The sequence below is a fragment of the Dermacentor albipictus genome, chromosome 5 (genome assembly GCF_038994185.2).
Source record: "Dermacentor albipictus isolate Rhodes 1998 colony chromosome 5, USDA_Dalb.pri_finalv2, whole genome shotgun sequence".
Classification (NCBI taxonomy): domain Eukaryota; kingdom Metazoa; phylum Arthropoda; class Arachnida; order Ixodida; family Ixodidae; genus Dermacentor; species Dermacentor albipictus.
The window spans coordinates 48873886-48890122 of NC_091825.1; the positions used below are offsets into that span (position 1 = coordinate 48873886).

The following is a 16237-nucleotide window of genomic DNA, read 5'->3' on the forward strand; positions in this document are numbered from 1 at the left end:
AGTTCAACGAGCGAGTATGTGACGACAATTCATGTCAAGAGCCGGGGAAGTGCATCAGGAACATGGGTCTATTTCTGACCCGACTAGCACGCTCCATTTCGCTGGCACAATACGGATAGATATGGAACCAGTGGGAATCGAGCTTCCTGGCAGCTTTCAACGAAAGCCCAATTGAAAGGCGCGACCACGCGATTTTATATAGATATTAACACGCATACTTCTTTACCTTTCTTCGATTACCGCTTTTCCCCAGCGAACAGATGTTAAATGTTATGAGTCCGCGCAAGACGCGCCTGAATTATCTGGAACTTACTGGAATGTTATAGTGAATTCTATCTGTTGTGTATGTTCTCGCCGAACCTTGTAAAATCAGAGTGCACACGCGACACGAATTGTGTAGTAGTTTCTGGAAGGAGGCACGAGCGATTATTCTGGAACGTTCGATTTGTCATGTACAAAAGCTGACGCGCTTGACCCGCAGAGGAGATTTCGACGATCGCCGACTGTATTCGCCGCTGTCGTTGTGCTTCGAGTGTAACTTGATTTTGTGGCCACAAGCTTGCCCAATAATGTTAGTTTCTTCGTTCACAGTTTTGATACTGTGTTCTTGACTGTCGCCACTACATAGCATCTGGTGAAGGCGCTTGTCCTCTCATGTACCGAACGCGTCCGCAATGCCGTGATCCCAGCCCGAACCGCGAAGACAACACCAGCGTCACCAAGCACAAGCAAGCTAGCCACAGGCTGCAAGGAGTACTACCATACTACAGACATCTTCTCGAGAAGACCGCATGAATCAAGGCCTAGTTAAAATTGAAAACTACAATGGCAGTCCAAGTGCCTCCCATCGTGCTGAAACCGCCCAGAAAGCCAACGAAACGCCATTGGAAGGCACGAAAAGCTCGCTGGAAACATACGATAGCGTTGCTGAGTTCAAGAACTGGAACTTTGACGAGAAGCTGCGCCATGTCTAGTTTTCCTTGGAGGACGCCCGCTCAAATGTGGTTTGAGAATCAAGATTCAACCTTGAAGACATGGGACCTACTTCGCAGGACTTTCTTGAACATCTTCACGAGCACCGTGTGAAAAGAAAGGGCCGGAGCTCTGCTAGAAGCCGGAGTGCAACTATCCAATGAGAACATTGTGGTTTTCACGGAGGAGATGAATTGCCTGCTTGGACACGCCGACCGCGGCATGCCAGAAGAGAACAAAGTTCACTTCTTGACTGGGGGTGTCAAGCAAGAGCTCTTCGCCAGATTGATACGCCACCCGCCGAAGACAGTTGCTCAATTTGTTTCCCGGGCCATAACCATTGAGGAGACGTTCGATATGCGGACCAGTCAATATGCATAGCGGGCCACATCTACAGCTGATGCTCATACCATCAAATGACATTATGAGGATTCAGCTTACACTCCGTGCCGGTGACAGGATCAAGAGACACCCTTGCGCTTTAACTCGATACACTCTAACCTCGCTAAACGAGGTATTATAAATTTATGCCTTCGTAATAGCCTGAACAAACGATACCCGCAAGCGATGGAAGATAGATACGCCGCACAGGACGGTCACCTTTCTTTTGCTGAATACCCAACGTACTTAATTTCTGCCATAGCAGAAGAGCTGCTTAAGGGCACCAAGCGTGATGAGCGCGTTCTGTTATGGTTCCAGCCTAATAAAGGATGCCGGTTCGCAGTGCTCCCGTATGCCCATGATGTCTCCAAGGGGCCAATGAAGGCTGGGAAGCGTGCAGGTATCACTGTGGTTCTCTCAGCTCCGAAGAAGCTGGCAAAGCTCTGTAAACTTGTCAGTGTGCCTACGTCGCATCAATGTTTTTGCTCTTTTGGGCACAGAAAACATTTTGTGACATGCGCAACAAATGTGTTTTATCAGATTCCCCTTTTGTATGGCCGTAAATATGTTGCACAAACCGGCAGGTGCTTAAATGGGCGCTTTAGGGAGAAAGCACTAGAACAACGTTCGCAACACTGTACAAGGCCATTTGGGCAACCATTACCGGGATTGCGGCAGCATGTCCCTCTTTGAAAGCACGGAAGTTTTGGCGAGACACAGCTTACAGCTCATGCGGGAAATAATAGAAGCAGATTTCATCAGAAAACTGGGCAATTTCTGCCTTAGTTCTGTACCATATTTTGTTTGATTTCGCGGAAATGACTAATAAGGAAAGTTAATCTTGGAATTACATTTCTTTGAATTTTGCTCATAATACCTCGCGCCTGTGAGGCAGCGTCACATCACGAATGCGAATACTTTTTGTCTTGTATTTGGCTGTTGTGGCGAAGTCTCTTGGCAACGAAGTCTCTTGAAGCTTGCTAAGTTCCGTAGTTGACATTTTTTTTTGTGAGACAATGTAGTCCTTTTTATTACCGATAACAAGTTAGCTACGCTTGAGTAGACATCGTCACACTGCATGACGTCATGATCAGATGGTGCGGGCTCTGCAGGCTGGTGTCACCACCCTTCCTTTGTTCTTGCGTTTTCTCCGGCTTACCAACCCACTTTTCACAGCTGGAATGCATTTTTTGCTGTTGTAAGAAGGTACTTCCCTAATACATCACCGATAGTGGTCGCTTCAGCGCCCATCCCTTATGAAAATGTATTTAGAGTTCCTTTAGAACTCCTAATGAGTTCCTATGGAGTCAAAAGGGACTCTATAGGAACTCGCGATCTATAGAGTCGTCTGCATAGAATCTCTATAAGAAGTCTATAGAAACCTTTCTATAGAAACAACTCATTTCACACACAATAGATGTTCTATAGAGGGTGTATTGACGTCCTATGTACTGAATTCTATAAAGTAATTTTTATAGAATGTCTTTAAAACTTCTAACGCGACCTGTCTATAGAATGGCTCTCCATTCGTTCTCTATAAATGTTCTATAGAGATTGTATTGATATCATATGTACTAAATTCTATAAAATAATGTCTATAGAAAGTTTTTAACACTTCTAATGCGTCTTGTCTATAGACTGACTCTCCATTCACGCTCTATAAGCAGTCTATAGAGGGTTTATTGTCATCATATGTACAATATTCTATAAAATAATGTCTATAGAAAGTTTTTAACACTTCTAATGCGGCTTGTCTATAGACTGACTCTCCATTCACGCTCTATAAGCAGTCTATAGAGGGTTTATTGTCATCATATGTACAATATTCTATAAAATAATGTCTATAGAAAGTTTTTAACACTTCTAATGCGACTTGTCTATAGACTGACTCTCCATTCACCCTCCATAAATGTTCTATAGAGGTAGTATTGACATTTTATGTACCAAATTCTATAGAAAACATTTTATAGAACGTTTTTGTAAACGTTCTATAGAGGTCGTATTAACATCTTATGTGCCAAATCCTACAGAAAAATGTTAATAGAACCTTTTTAGAACTTCTAATGCGGCCTGTCTATAGAATGGCTCTACATCCTCTATAAAAGTTCTATAGAGGTCGTGTTGACATCTTATGTACCAAATTCTATAGAAAAAATTTATAGAACGTTTTCAGAACTTCTAACGCGGCCTGTCTCTAGACTGGCTCTCCATTCCCGTTCTAAAAGTGTGCCATCATATGGCATACGTACTGAGTTCTGTAAAGGAACGTTTATAGGAAATTAAACAAGCTAAAGTGCGGCCTGTCTAAGAACGGCTCTATATTTTCACTCTATAAACAGTACCCAGTATCCAGTGCATCGCCGGATTATGGGACCAGTGCCGCGCGCTGGATGCATGGGGCGCTGGGCAAGCGCGGCGTACTGGGAGGCGCTGGTTACTGGTGCGAAAAACAGCTCTAGCGCGTTAAATACGTGGTGCCTGGACACCGTATGTATTTTTTTGAATACAGAAAGCAACAGAAAGCGTTTTAGTACAATATAAATCGAAAAAATGAACATGTAAAAACAGAAGTGCTCTGACCAGGATTCGATCGTCGTACCTGCAGATCCCCAGCCCGGCTCATTACCGCTACGCCACGTCTTTTTTTTTCTTTATTCACAAAATGACATACATAAAAACACGTTGGACTACTTGGACCAACGTGACAAGCTAAAATTTCTTGAAATTCACTAATTCATCAAGATTACCCAACCAGTCAGGCGGATCTGCCTGTACACGATATATCTCACGTATGAAAATAATGCTTTCAACAAAATTTTCTCGCGCTGGGCGCGCATTCACATCGGCGTGCGTTACCGCCATCCGTGTCTTCCAAAGACTATGGAGGCCCAGGAGCATTATCATGTCATACGGAAAGCCCTGATGGCTGTCTACCGGCAGGAAACGTATACCCTGTGCTGTTATCGGCAGTTCCTTTTTAAGAGTTCTTTGCAAGACATCCCAATAAAAAATTGCATCCCAGCACTCAATGAAAGCGTGCTCAATGGTCTCCGGCTTGTTACATAGCGCACAGTTGGTCGTCCATGGTACAGATATTCCTTTGTCGGCTATCCATGTTTTGACCGGAAGGGTAGATGTATGCAATTTAAAGAAGAACGACTTTACGCTTGCTCTCACTGGCATCTTTTTAACTCTTTTTAAAACATCTTGTCCTGGGCCTCCATAGTATTTCATTCGGTACAATGGCACTGGCATCATAACGTCAACTAAATCCTTGTAAAGTTTCTTTCTTGTTACTGTGCTCAGGTACTGAAAGGAAAACCGAGTTTTTAATATTCGAAGGGAGTCGACTACCTCTCGCAAGTAGCCTTTAAGCCGGTAGTGTACAGGCTGTGCACTAGTCACAATAAATTCAGGCAAAACGCTTTTCAAACGGATCTGGATCATCGTACGCAAGAATGAATCACTTTGATCTCGTAAGAAGACAAAACGAGAAACAATCTGTCGTAAGAACAAATGCGACAATCCAAGACCACCATGTCGAACAGGACGAAACAAGTTGGTACGGCTGACCCTTTCCCAAGTGGAACCCCAGATAAAAACAGCAAAGACTCATAGGGACATGGGCGGATAATTTAGCTTATCAAAATCGAGAAGCAGTTTTAGTTTCACAGAGAGAAGTCTTGCACAGAGGTGGTAGATGCGCTATCGGCCAGCAACTAAAACTCACGCCTGTACCACAAAGAAAAATTTGCTCTCCGTATTCAATAGTGTGCCCGGAAGTGCCATAACATCGACTGCGATTGGCATTTTAGCTTCGAAAAAAGTCCTAAATGAACCACCGACCCGGGACGCTGCATGAATGGGCTGCTACTGCCGATTTCGATAGCCGTTTCTTGTTCTTCACGCGAGGGGTATGCAATGTTTTCTTAGTTCAGTGATGCCTTTCAGTCTACACGTCTGTCTAGCCATATATATTCGACAGAGAAACGCAGGCTGGGAGCCTTCGGCGACAGCACATATACCTGCGTTTATGATGCGTCACATCGGCGCTCCTCACTTCTTGTGCTGGCACTGTAGACATGAAAAAATTGTTTATTTAAAAGCACCGATGCGAAATCTGAAATATAAAGTAATTTATCCTTTTTAGACTTCTTGATTCTTGAGGTTAGACGCGCCGATAGCGTGCAAACGGACTCCGCGGATACGCTACGCCTAAGCTTCGATGGGGACTGATCTCGGCGCGGGTAGCTGGCGAAAGCTAAAATGTGTGTATTTGAGCCTCAGAACTCTTTTTAGTACAATAGGGAAAGTGGAAGCGCACGAATCGCCTCAGCCTTGTTATCGGTGCGATAATATCAAGCAGCGGTAGGCTTCGAACTCGGGGTCCGTTCGAGCGCGTCTGAACGAGTGGATTTCATGTCCACTCCACAACACTGCGACAATGGCGATAACTCCCAGTCATACGTTACGCGCGAACTACTAAAAAAGCGGCGTCCTCTGCGTTTGCGTGGTTTCGTTAAAGAATTTAGCTGTCCGCCCTGTCAAAAGGCGAAATGCAAAAAACGAAAGTGATTTTCAGTGTCACATGTGCAGGAATAAACAAGGCAGCTCACGCACCTTTATTCCATGCTGCGACACGAAATAGTTCTATGACCCTAAGATATAGCGTTATTTAGGACAAGAGACTAGTATCAAGCCATGAAATTGTATAAAGCATTTAATATTCAGCAGCGCTCGTCCTTGCGTGCTGGAGCCAGCGCGGCACAAACACAACCAGCGCCGTTTCCAATGCGAGCGTCTCTTCCAGTGTGACCCAGCTCTTATCCAGCGTTCTCACTGGTCTCGAGTGAGTCCCAGCGAGCGCCAGCGTACCCAGTGCGATCCAGTGCTTAAAAAAAAAGAAAGAAAAAGAAAAACGCGCTGGTTTCACACTGGAAGGCACTGGAAGACGCTGGTTCTTGCAATCGGCATTTCAGAGGTTTTTTACTATCCAGTAAGAGCATCGTTAAAAAGACACTCATTGACCAAGGCAAACATCACACTAATCGAAATTAGGAAAACCAAAGAAATATAACGGAAGCGCGCATTGTGGTTTATATCGCATATGCAGGTAAATAACAAAGATGTATACCAAGAAACACTAAGCAAAACTGCGCCTTAGCAATCGCGTCATATCTATTTGCTGGCATGCAGTGACTGCAGCACTTGGGGCGGAAACAGATCGAACGCCGCCGCACATTTCTGGCACATACCACTCAAATGCGACAAATGCACGCTGCCGAAACGATTTTTTTTTTCAAGGAATCTTGAACAGTCACAGACCACATGAGCGCGATCCGCGCATGATAAGCGCATCGCCACGAAAGCAAGATAGGGAACACATAAGCGTAACCTATGCCTCACGGGTAAAATTAAACATCAACGTATATACGTTGCTGTGCGACGGACACAAGCGCACGGAAACATCACACACTGCACACGTGTACCTCCGAGATTGTGTCGACAATTTCTGGGCTACATTTAAACGACAGCAGGAAGTTACTTCAATGAGAAACCAAGTGAGGGCGCAGGCACTGCAGGTAACGGCTGCGCATAAAGTCAGTTAGGGTTTTAAGGCCAGTGACCGAGGTTGAAATCGTTAAAATCACACCGCAGCGATAGCTTACACAGGGTAAATTGTCGAGATCTTGAAGGCCATGCTTTTTGCTGACTACATGTGGCATAAGCGATTCAAAAGCAAGAATACTGCATGTAATTTATTTCTGCCCTAAACTATAGCACACAATATGAGGATGTCAATGTTTCTTCTTGTCTAGCAACATTTGTATGTAGTTCAGCTCAAAGGCCGGCTCAAAACGGCACAAAACCTGCTGTAGTGGGTATTATTGTAGGAATCACGGAGGCCACAGCAGCCGCACTATTATACAGACGGCGCTGGCGGCGCCGATATTTTCGTATTCAACGCGACAGGTAGAATACGAAGCTACGGCGTTTTGTTATTGCTCCGTCTTCAACGGTTGTCGTGCGAGCTGCGTCGATGTGTTTGTTTGATCGTGTGTTATTAGGTTTGCTGTAATGAAATGAGACGTAGTTCGCGAGCACGAAAGTGCCAGAAGATGGCTTGAGTCTCGCTGTAAGCACCCCGTATGCGTGGCGCGCCAGCTAAATGTGGACCAACGATTTTCATGCCATGGAGTGCGTTCCCTTTGTCTCCGCTTGTGTTCGTGGAAAGTTTGGTGGACGGCGCAAAGAAGTAATGCGTATTATTAGCGCGCCTCAGCTCGTCCACTACCCAGTGGCTTGTTTGCTGCAAGTAACATCGCAGACGCATCACTGGAAACTTGGAGAGTGCCTTTCGACCTCGTCGTACTGTTGAAACGGTAAGCAATCGTGCTCGCCAACTACACGTGCGTTCATCCGTGTTGTGTGTGCTTCCCGTGTGTGTATAGAGTGCCTTGCGAACGTAGTAAGTAGAACACCCACGACAACAGTGAACCCTGTGCTGATACTTGCTACGCGCTGGTTGTAAGAATTGTGTACGCAACTCTATTGCCACAGTGCGGAATTGATAATCCTGATAAGCGTTTGCTTCCCCTGAGAAAAGTTTCGGAAATCGTGTTCGCCTTGTGCAGTTGTGCGTGAGCTCCCGCTTGTCTGCTAAAGTTGCATAGTAACGACCCGTCTACCTCTTCATCGATTCTTTCTTCAATGACGTTTCCTCACTTATAAATGCTTCGACGTTGTGCACAATCTCTGCTTACGAGGTTTTTGGCTAACGAACAGTTCTAAGTAAAAAATGTAAGCCAATCACAGCTTGCTACTAGTACAGCTTTATTTCCAAGGCAAGATGTGTTGACATAACTGACTTAACTAAGCATGACAGGGGAACGTTGCCTATACTAAGTAATGGAAAAATAACATTAAGTTTAGATTGTAATCTGCTTGTGCGGTGCGTCCAAAACTTTATTTGATGTAGAGGTCCGCATTGTCATGACATTCGATGATTTCAAGCATTTGCTCTCTTTCCACATTAGTGCAGACATTGTTTTCGTGACTCTTTTAGGTGCTGATTGCATGTTTTCACGATATCACAGCTTTATTGTGCCACTGCTATAAGCTAAAAAAGAATTGATTTTGTAGTGGCGAGGCCGTGACCCACAACATAAACTACAAGATCGAGGAGCCCCAAGAAATGCAGACCCTGTGGATATATGGCTGCAGCAGCATGGCGTGTGATCTGGATGGTCATCACAGGTGTGTATGAAATGTACGTGTTCCAAAAAGGGGGCTTGGTGTCATTCATGGTGAAGTTTGTCAACACATTACTTAATGCAGCATACTAAAGAGACTAAATATTTATGCAACCTTATTGAACTTGCTACCTATTAGTGTGCATAGCCATTATGCCCACATGATTGTGTTCTGTATAAAACTATACCCAACCATTCCTGATGTTTAGTATTTCTTTTGCGTAAGTTGCTTACATGCAAGTTACATATATTTTTTGCTTTGTACATAGTGTATTTATGACTTTTTATTGGGGTTTTATTCTTTGAAAACTATTTCCTATGCTGTACCCCTATTTGCATAATTTTTTTCTGTTTGTGCTACAATCTCGTGCAGTTTTCTGTGCATGTAGGAATTCGAAGGGTAGTGGACTAAATATGTCACAGGTCTAAGCACGTAGTGTGCACATCTTTGTTTATCATTGATATCTTTAGTTACTTCTCTGTTCCCATAGTAACAGCCACTGCAAAATACACATTTGGTGAGCTTTAATTTCTTGAAAATTAATATGAAGGTCAGTATTTACTAAGCTGCATTTACTTCTGTAGTACATAGGCACAGACTGATATGGATACCTTGTGACCTACACAGGATGCCTTTTTTGTTTGTTGCATTAAATATGGGGGCTCACCCACATCTCTTACTATATATGTGGTATGCCTCATCGATTTCACTTGTCAGTTTTTATGGTGGATGAAAACAGATGAACGATTGTAATCCAACATGAAGCCCCGTTGTGGAAATGTACGGCCAAGTTGGATGACCATGCTGGTCTTTTAAATCAAATATTGTGATCTCTTATACACGAGAAGATACCGGCCAGTTTGCCCTATGTACGCTTGACCACATGTGAAAGGGATACAGTGCACTCACTGCCTGTGACACACGACAAATTTGGTGGTATCTTTCACCGAGGAAGCCTCCCTTGCCTGCTTGCCTTTCTCAATTCTCTTGCACACTGCTGTGCATATGGCACCCTGACAAGAAAGGCTTACTTAGATACCACTAAATTTGTCTTGTCTGTCAGGGGTAGTGTAGTCTATTCTTGTGATCATGTGTATATTTGGTCAAATGTACATGCAACAGATTGGCCGGTGCCTCAACACGCACCTAAGACAGCACCATAATTCACTCCCCGGATCAGTATGTTCGTCCCACTTGACCATGCACTGATGGGACTGGGGCTGCGCGCCAGATTTAGACTGTTCATCTGTTTTGTTCAGCTGCGGCAACCAATTGACCAACAACATCGCTGAGGAATGCCGCATAAAAAGACTGGGTCACAATCTGTTTACTGAATTGTCCGCAACCTTCGTAGTAACAAATTTTTTTGTTGCAACTAGCTTTAGGCACGTTATTTCTTGTTAAATTTTTTGCTTGACCTATAGAGCAGTTATGCAATCAGTTTTCAAAGTTACTTGATTAGTATAATTTTTGTTTTCTGTTTTTCACATGCCAGGTTGCAAGAAGGACCCTTTTTAATTAAAACTGAATTAACATTTCAATTGCAATTGGGCAGTCTTATCATTGCGTTTAGGATACATATCAGTGTACATACCCGTACTAGATTAGAAACTAATTGTTTCAATAACTCAAAAAGCACGAATATACTGTGTCCATTGTACCTGACAGTGACACCACGACTGTGTTCCAAATACCACAAATTGGCAGTTATCCATCATAGTTTGCAAAAACAACTTAGAACATTATTGTTCCCCATACAATGCATACTTAGATGCATCGTCATGATTGCCCAAGCTCCATGTGAGAAATTTATTATTCGCATATTAAGCATAGTACATACCAACTATGGCTAATAGCGGATGGAATATTAATTTTGTCTACCGCTCAGCAATAGAAGCCAGTAGGTCATTCCCTTCTTTTCAAAAAAAACTTTTTCTATGCATAATGTGACATCTGTATAGGACCCTTAGCTCATGGGTGTTCCTGCTTGCTTATGTTAAAATGGGAATGTGTTGTCATTGCAAGATGAGATTAATGTGTGACTAGGCTGTTGTCGTTCGGAGATGCTTTTTGTCATCAGCAATGATATTCTACTGCCAGGCACATTGGCCCAGTGCTGATGTCACCGAATCTTGCGAAAGTAAAAATATTCTCAAAAGTGATTCTCAAAAGAACTGCCACTGTTTGGCAGAGTGGTGGGGTGTTCTGCCACCTTTCTGTTATAATTTTTTTCTGAAATACTGAAATGAAACTTCGCATAATGCTACAACTATATAGATATTTGTGGCATGTTTGTACCTGCTAATACATTATGACTGAATGTTCATTACACCTTTTGAAAATTAATTTCAATTTTATTTTCCAGGCTCCACCGTCGCCGTTACTAGACGGACCAAATGAGGCCAAAAACTAGCCTTTCCTCGCTCCATTCCTGGGAAGTGAAATAGCAGGCGATCATGTAAGAATGAACTTGCAACCATGTGGGCAGTAGCCAAAGCTCCCTACAGTTCATGCTGGTGGTGGAATGATAAGACAAACCGCAATATTTATTTGTTTACTTATTAATATTTATTTATTCATATCTCATGAATACTGTGCAGTTTTTTTATCAAGGAGTCAGGTAAAATAAAGAAATATTGTTGCATCAAAGTAAACGTTATTTGAAAAAGCATAATTCACGTAGCACGAATTCATGTAAGCTGTAAATTCATATATACAGTTTGTTGACCGTAGACATAGCAGATGGAGTCTGCAGAACTATGATATCTCTTTCTGGCACAGAGACGGGGATTAGTAAGCTTCGTGGTGTTATTTTTCTTAAACCTGCCAAATAGTTCTTCCTGCAACAGGTAGAATTCTCAAATGCCGCAAACTTAATTCAAATTAGTGCTCTGGTTGTCTCAAAAGTATTTCTGTATTTTGGATGTATTTGAGTAGGAAAATTTACAGAATTAACGAACTTGTGCTAGCTCTTTTCTTTATTTACAGTTGCAAACTAAGTCCTTTTCCTTCAAGTTTTGATATTTTCAGCAAATTTTAATAAAAATTGATGGTGTTAATGTAAAAACTATAATTTAAACATTTTTAAATGTATCAAACCTCATCAAATTTGGTTGCATAGTTGCCGAGAAAAACGATTTTACTGTTCATGTGCATTACATAGGAGCTCCTGAGCTAAATCTCTTTTTTAGTCATTGCGTGTGTCGGTCTGGTTTGTATTGCTCACCCTAATTAGAATATTGGCTCTGATCTCAAAATTGTTTCCCTTACAACGAAATACAAGCTTTTAAACTTTTTACCATATATGCTGTACTGCTCTATGATAACCCCTGTTTGCCATATTTTTGCAGGGCCTACCAGTGCTAATTTTACACGTAAACATAGACTAAAATGCTGTGTGGTTTCGGTATATGGTGTACTTATCTGTGAAAGCCATTATTTGCCACATTTTTGCAGCGACTGCTAGTGTTATTTTTGCTCAGACTAAAATGCTGTGTCGTTTCGTCAGGCTGACACAACATTGCAGTGCACATTCATATCGGTCTATTTTCAGGCTTTAGTATCCAAACATTTAATGTGCACTGCTGGAACAGCCACTCCTTTTGCAGTTTTAATGGTATGGTTCCTTGTCCTAGTCAAGCCTGTTATTGCGAGGTGTCAACTGTAATCAAGTCTGCCACTGATTCTTTTACCTCATGTTTCGTGTGTTTGCACCACCAGCTTGACCTGAGAAGCATGTTGGCAGCTACAGTTTGTGTGTTGCAAGTTCTAGTCTGAACTGTGTATGTCACATATATGAAGCATGTATCTAGTCTGAAGTGCAATAAACATTTCAAACTGAATACTTTGTGGTTGTAGCACCAATTATTTTGCCACTGCATTTACTGTAGTCCTTATTGCCTACAGTAGAACTTTGGTAAATTTCAAGTACTTTACTCGAAAGCAACTGCATAGAAATATTCTATAGAATTTTTGTCTTTAGCATCTCTAAAGCAACGCGATAGAAATATTCTATAGAAATTTGCCTTTAGCATCTCTAAAGCAACTCGATAGAAATATTCTATAGAAATTTGCCTTTAGCATCTCTAAAGAAACTCGATAGAAATATTCTATAGAAATTTGTCTTTAGCATCTCTAAAGAAACTCGATAGAGCAACTCGATAGAAATATTCTATAGAAATTTGTCTTTAGCATCTCTAAAGCAACTCGATAGAAATATTCTATAGAAATTTGTCTTTAGCATCTCTAAAGCAACTCGATAGAAATATTCTATAGAAATTTGTCTTTAGCATCTCTAAAGCAACTCGATAGAAATGTTCTATAGAAATGCGTCTTTAGAGTTCCTATAAGAATGCGGTGGCCAAATAACTTTTGAAACTCTATAGGAAAATTCTATAGGCAATCAAAATAAACACAATAGAGTTCTATAGAGAAAGTTCAAAAGACTTTCTAAAAAAACACATTAAAAATTTTTGTAAGGGATTTAAGGTCATGTGAGGATATTCCCTTCGGTAAGATAAACATCTTTATCCATAGATCGTGTTCTGGGTCCTTGTCTGGATATAATATCAACGAAGCGAGCCAGCAACGCTCTCTAAGAATTTTTTTAAACATAGGCCTAGATTAAGGACCTTTTGAGAGGAACGTGTATCTAACGGCATCTGATTGTCTAGCCCCATGGTCACTCCGCCTACTCCTTTCCTTATAAGCAGAGCAGTAGGCTGGAGAATATTGCTCAAGAGCAGCCTCTCCAAGTTTACACAATAATTTGTCCTGTCTTATCGATATGAAATAGAGCGATCTAGAAGACGCGTTACACAATTAAAAATTATTTTAAGATTAAGCGTAGGTTCAGCCGTCAAGGCATTGTTCCATGAGGCAATTGACGACCCTGGAGCAGGTATAGCTTGTCGCTCGTATATCGTTATGCGCGACAGCAGCTGTGCATATCATGCCTGCTATAGACTGTCCATTCGCTAGACTTCATCTGACTAGGCCTTTCTACTTTCTACAACTGGCTGGACATACAGTGCAGTGTGCATGTATGCTTTATACAAAAGCACTATAGACTACAGCGCTGATCTTCTACGCCATACCAAGCTATTTATTCTTCCTTTCTGTACCGTCTGCCCAAATCCCTTATTTAGGCTGGAGTAGCAGGCTAGAGCGCATCACGTATGCCCTGCCTCTTTCCACTGTTCTTCCATTAAAGTTCCTTTCTCTTGCTAGGTTATAGTAGAGATTTAGTAGCATTGTACACCTAACACGCTGTCCCTTTTAGTTTCCGATCTCTGCAAAGTGTCGCGATTTGCTCGCACATATCTGAGACACCTTCATTACTCTAGTATGAAGGTTAAAATGAAACCCGCAACCCAAACTATGCCTGATGTCATAAAACAAAAAGTCATTTTCACCACGTCAGGCGCCCTTACAAGCCCTATGCTCTGCAGCCCAAAGCCACCATCAAGAAGACACTTTGTGAAAATATACCATCATGTATTAAAGCAATTATTTATAACAAAGCCTGACAACCGATAGTGCCCTCTCATATACAAGAAAGCATTCATGATATTAATGTACAGTAAAAAGAAAAAAAATCTGTTACACTCAGAAAGTCAGAAACGCCTGCTACACGCTAGAAGAATATTACTGCTGCGAAATGAAAGTCAAGAACATGACAGAGAGCTAAAGTGGTCGTTTAGAAGCATTCGTGCCAATTTTGTCATACAAAGTGGGGCACCAGTCGGGCTTGCCTAATGAGCGGTTCCAGACAACCTACTTCATTGCGAAACATAATATCATATTTGAATGCTTTCTAAAAAACTAGCGTGACACTAAAAATTATGCGTGGTTCTGCTATCCGAAACACCAGAGACCAGCGGAGCTGGAAGAAGTTAAGGTTTCTGAAAAATTCCTGCCGTATTTCTCTGTTTGTGTGTGTGTGGGGGGGGGGGGGGGGGTCTCGGTAGCGACGGCGCGCCATTTCAGGTACCCGCCGCAACAGAAGCGATTTGTTGAATCGCCATATGCGTTGTTGTCATATGTCAGCTCTGCTGCATGCCGACGCCGCCTACCTGGTAGCTTCTCGAAATCCACCCAAACGAGTACGCGGGTTTTTATTAGAGAGCAATGACGACACACCACTTGTATCCCCGCCGCGCCACTCCTTCCCCTCCACTAGGCTTCGCCCACCCTCGGTGCGTCGCTATGCTGCGCGACGATATTTTAGAGCGCAGCTCTTTGGCGTCCGTTCCTGGGTTTCGCGTCGTCGTCGGCGTTGTCGTCGGCCTCGTAACCAGCTCCGCCCCCCTTTCATCCCCCCAGCGCTAGCAGCGACCGACTGATACCGCTGGATGCCGCTGACGCCGATAGAGAGTCAAGATAACGTGACTGCATAGAACACCGTCGCCGCCATGCAGAAAGAGGAAGAAAGGGTCCCCACCGCCCTGTTCTTGTGTGGCGGATAGGGTGCTCTTCAGTTGCCGACGCGCCGGTTATTTCACGTAGGCCCCGGCACGTCGACGAATACGTGACCACCTTCCCACGGCTAGACCTGGTTCTTAGCGCTGCGGAAGCGAGGGTATCATATTGTTTGTGTCGGCATCGGCGGCGTTGTCCCTGAAACCAACGCCGCAGCTGGGGTTGACTCACTATCGGCGTCAGCGGCATCAGTCAGTCGCTGCTATCTCTTCCCTCCTCCCTTTATCGTGTTGTCCGCTTGCTGCGCGCGCTTCTGCCCCCATCGTTTGCCGCTGGGTGTACACGCCGCCCCCCCTCCCCCCTCTTCCTGCGAGTCTTCTCTGCGACGGCGATGAGCTTCTGCTTCAGCCTCGCTTACTGCTGGTTGCTCTCGACGGCGGCGATGAGCCTCCGCTTCGGCGGTGCGAACGGCAGGGTCTTCTCGGCGGGGAGTCGCTATCTACTTCCGCACAGGTCTCTCTGCAATACCAGTCGAAATGTTTGGCACGTCAGATGAAGTTGGCGAACTGTGCGCCGCAAAGTTGCCCAACGGCTTGCTGGTAGTAGCGGCCTACTTCGCCCCTACCGCACTCACGAAAGACGTCGTGCACTTCCTGCAACTCGCATTAACCGTCCATCGATCCACACCAATGTTAGTAGTGAGGGACTTTAATGTTGACATAAAGACAAACAGCAATTTCCTAACACTTATGCGGGAGAACATCCCGTTCCTCTCGCTCGTAACGCGTCCCACGGCTGTGACAACCTCGCGAGGCACTTGTATAGATCTCGTCTTTGAGAATCAAGCATTGGTGTACCAAGTCGAACATATATCAGTCTATTTCTCCGACCACAAAGCTTCCTTCATGACTGTCAAGAACTGTTAGTGGAGTCTTTGTTAAAGGAATACGTGTGAAAAATAAAAAAAAAAACTTCTGTGATAGCGCATACATGTGTTGCTCGATTTCTTTGCCTCAATCTATCGAAAAGATGAAACAGCTTATTTGCTGCGCTCAAATTTCGCATTAGGAAGTAACGTAATCGTCGATAATTTTTTATACTCTGCTTTCACTCTCTCTTAGCTACTGCTCCTCCAGCTAGGCGAAGCTGCGGACGTCAAGAGAAGGCCAGCGAGGTGCTAACAGCTCCACTGTAAAAAAAGGATGGTCCA

At 43.4% G+C, this 16237-nt stretch overlaps 1 long non-coding RNA gene across 1 annotated transcript; it reads left to right on the plus strand.

Moving 5' to 3' along the window:
* The first annotated feature begins 7376 nt into the window (after positions 1-7376).
* Positions 7377-12430, plus strand: LOC135899179 (uncharacterized). The gene is made up of 3 exons (XR_010563551.2): positions 7377-7736; positions 8497-8610; positions 10973-12430. It is a non-coding gene; the product is annotated as an uncharacterized lncRNA (long non-coding RNA).
* Positions 12431-16237: the final 3807 nt, after the last annotated feature.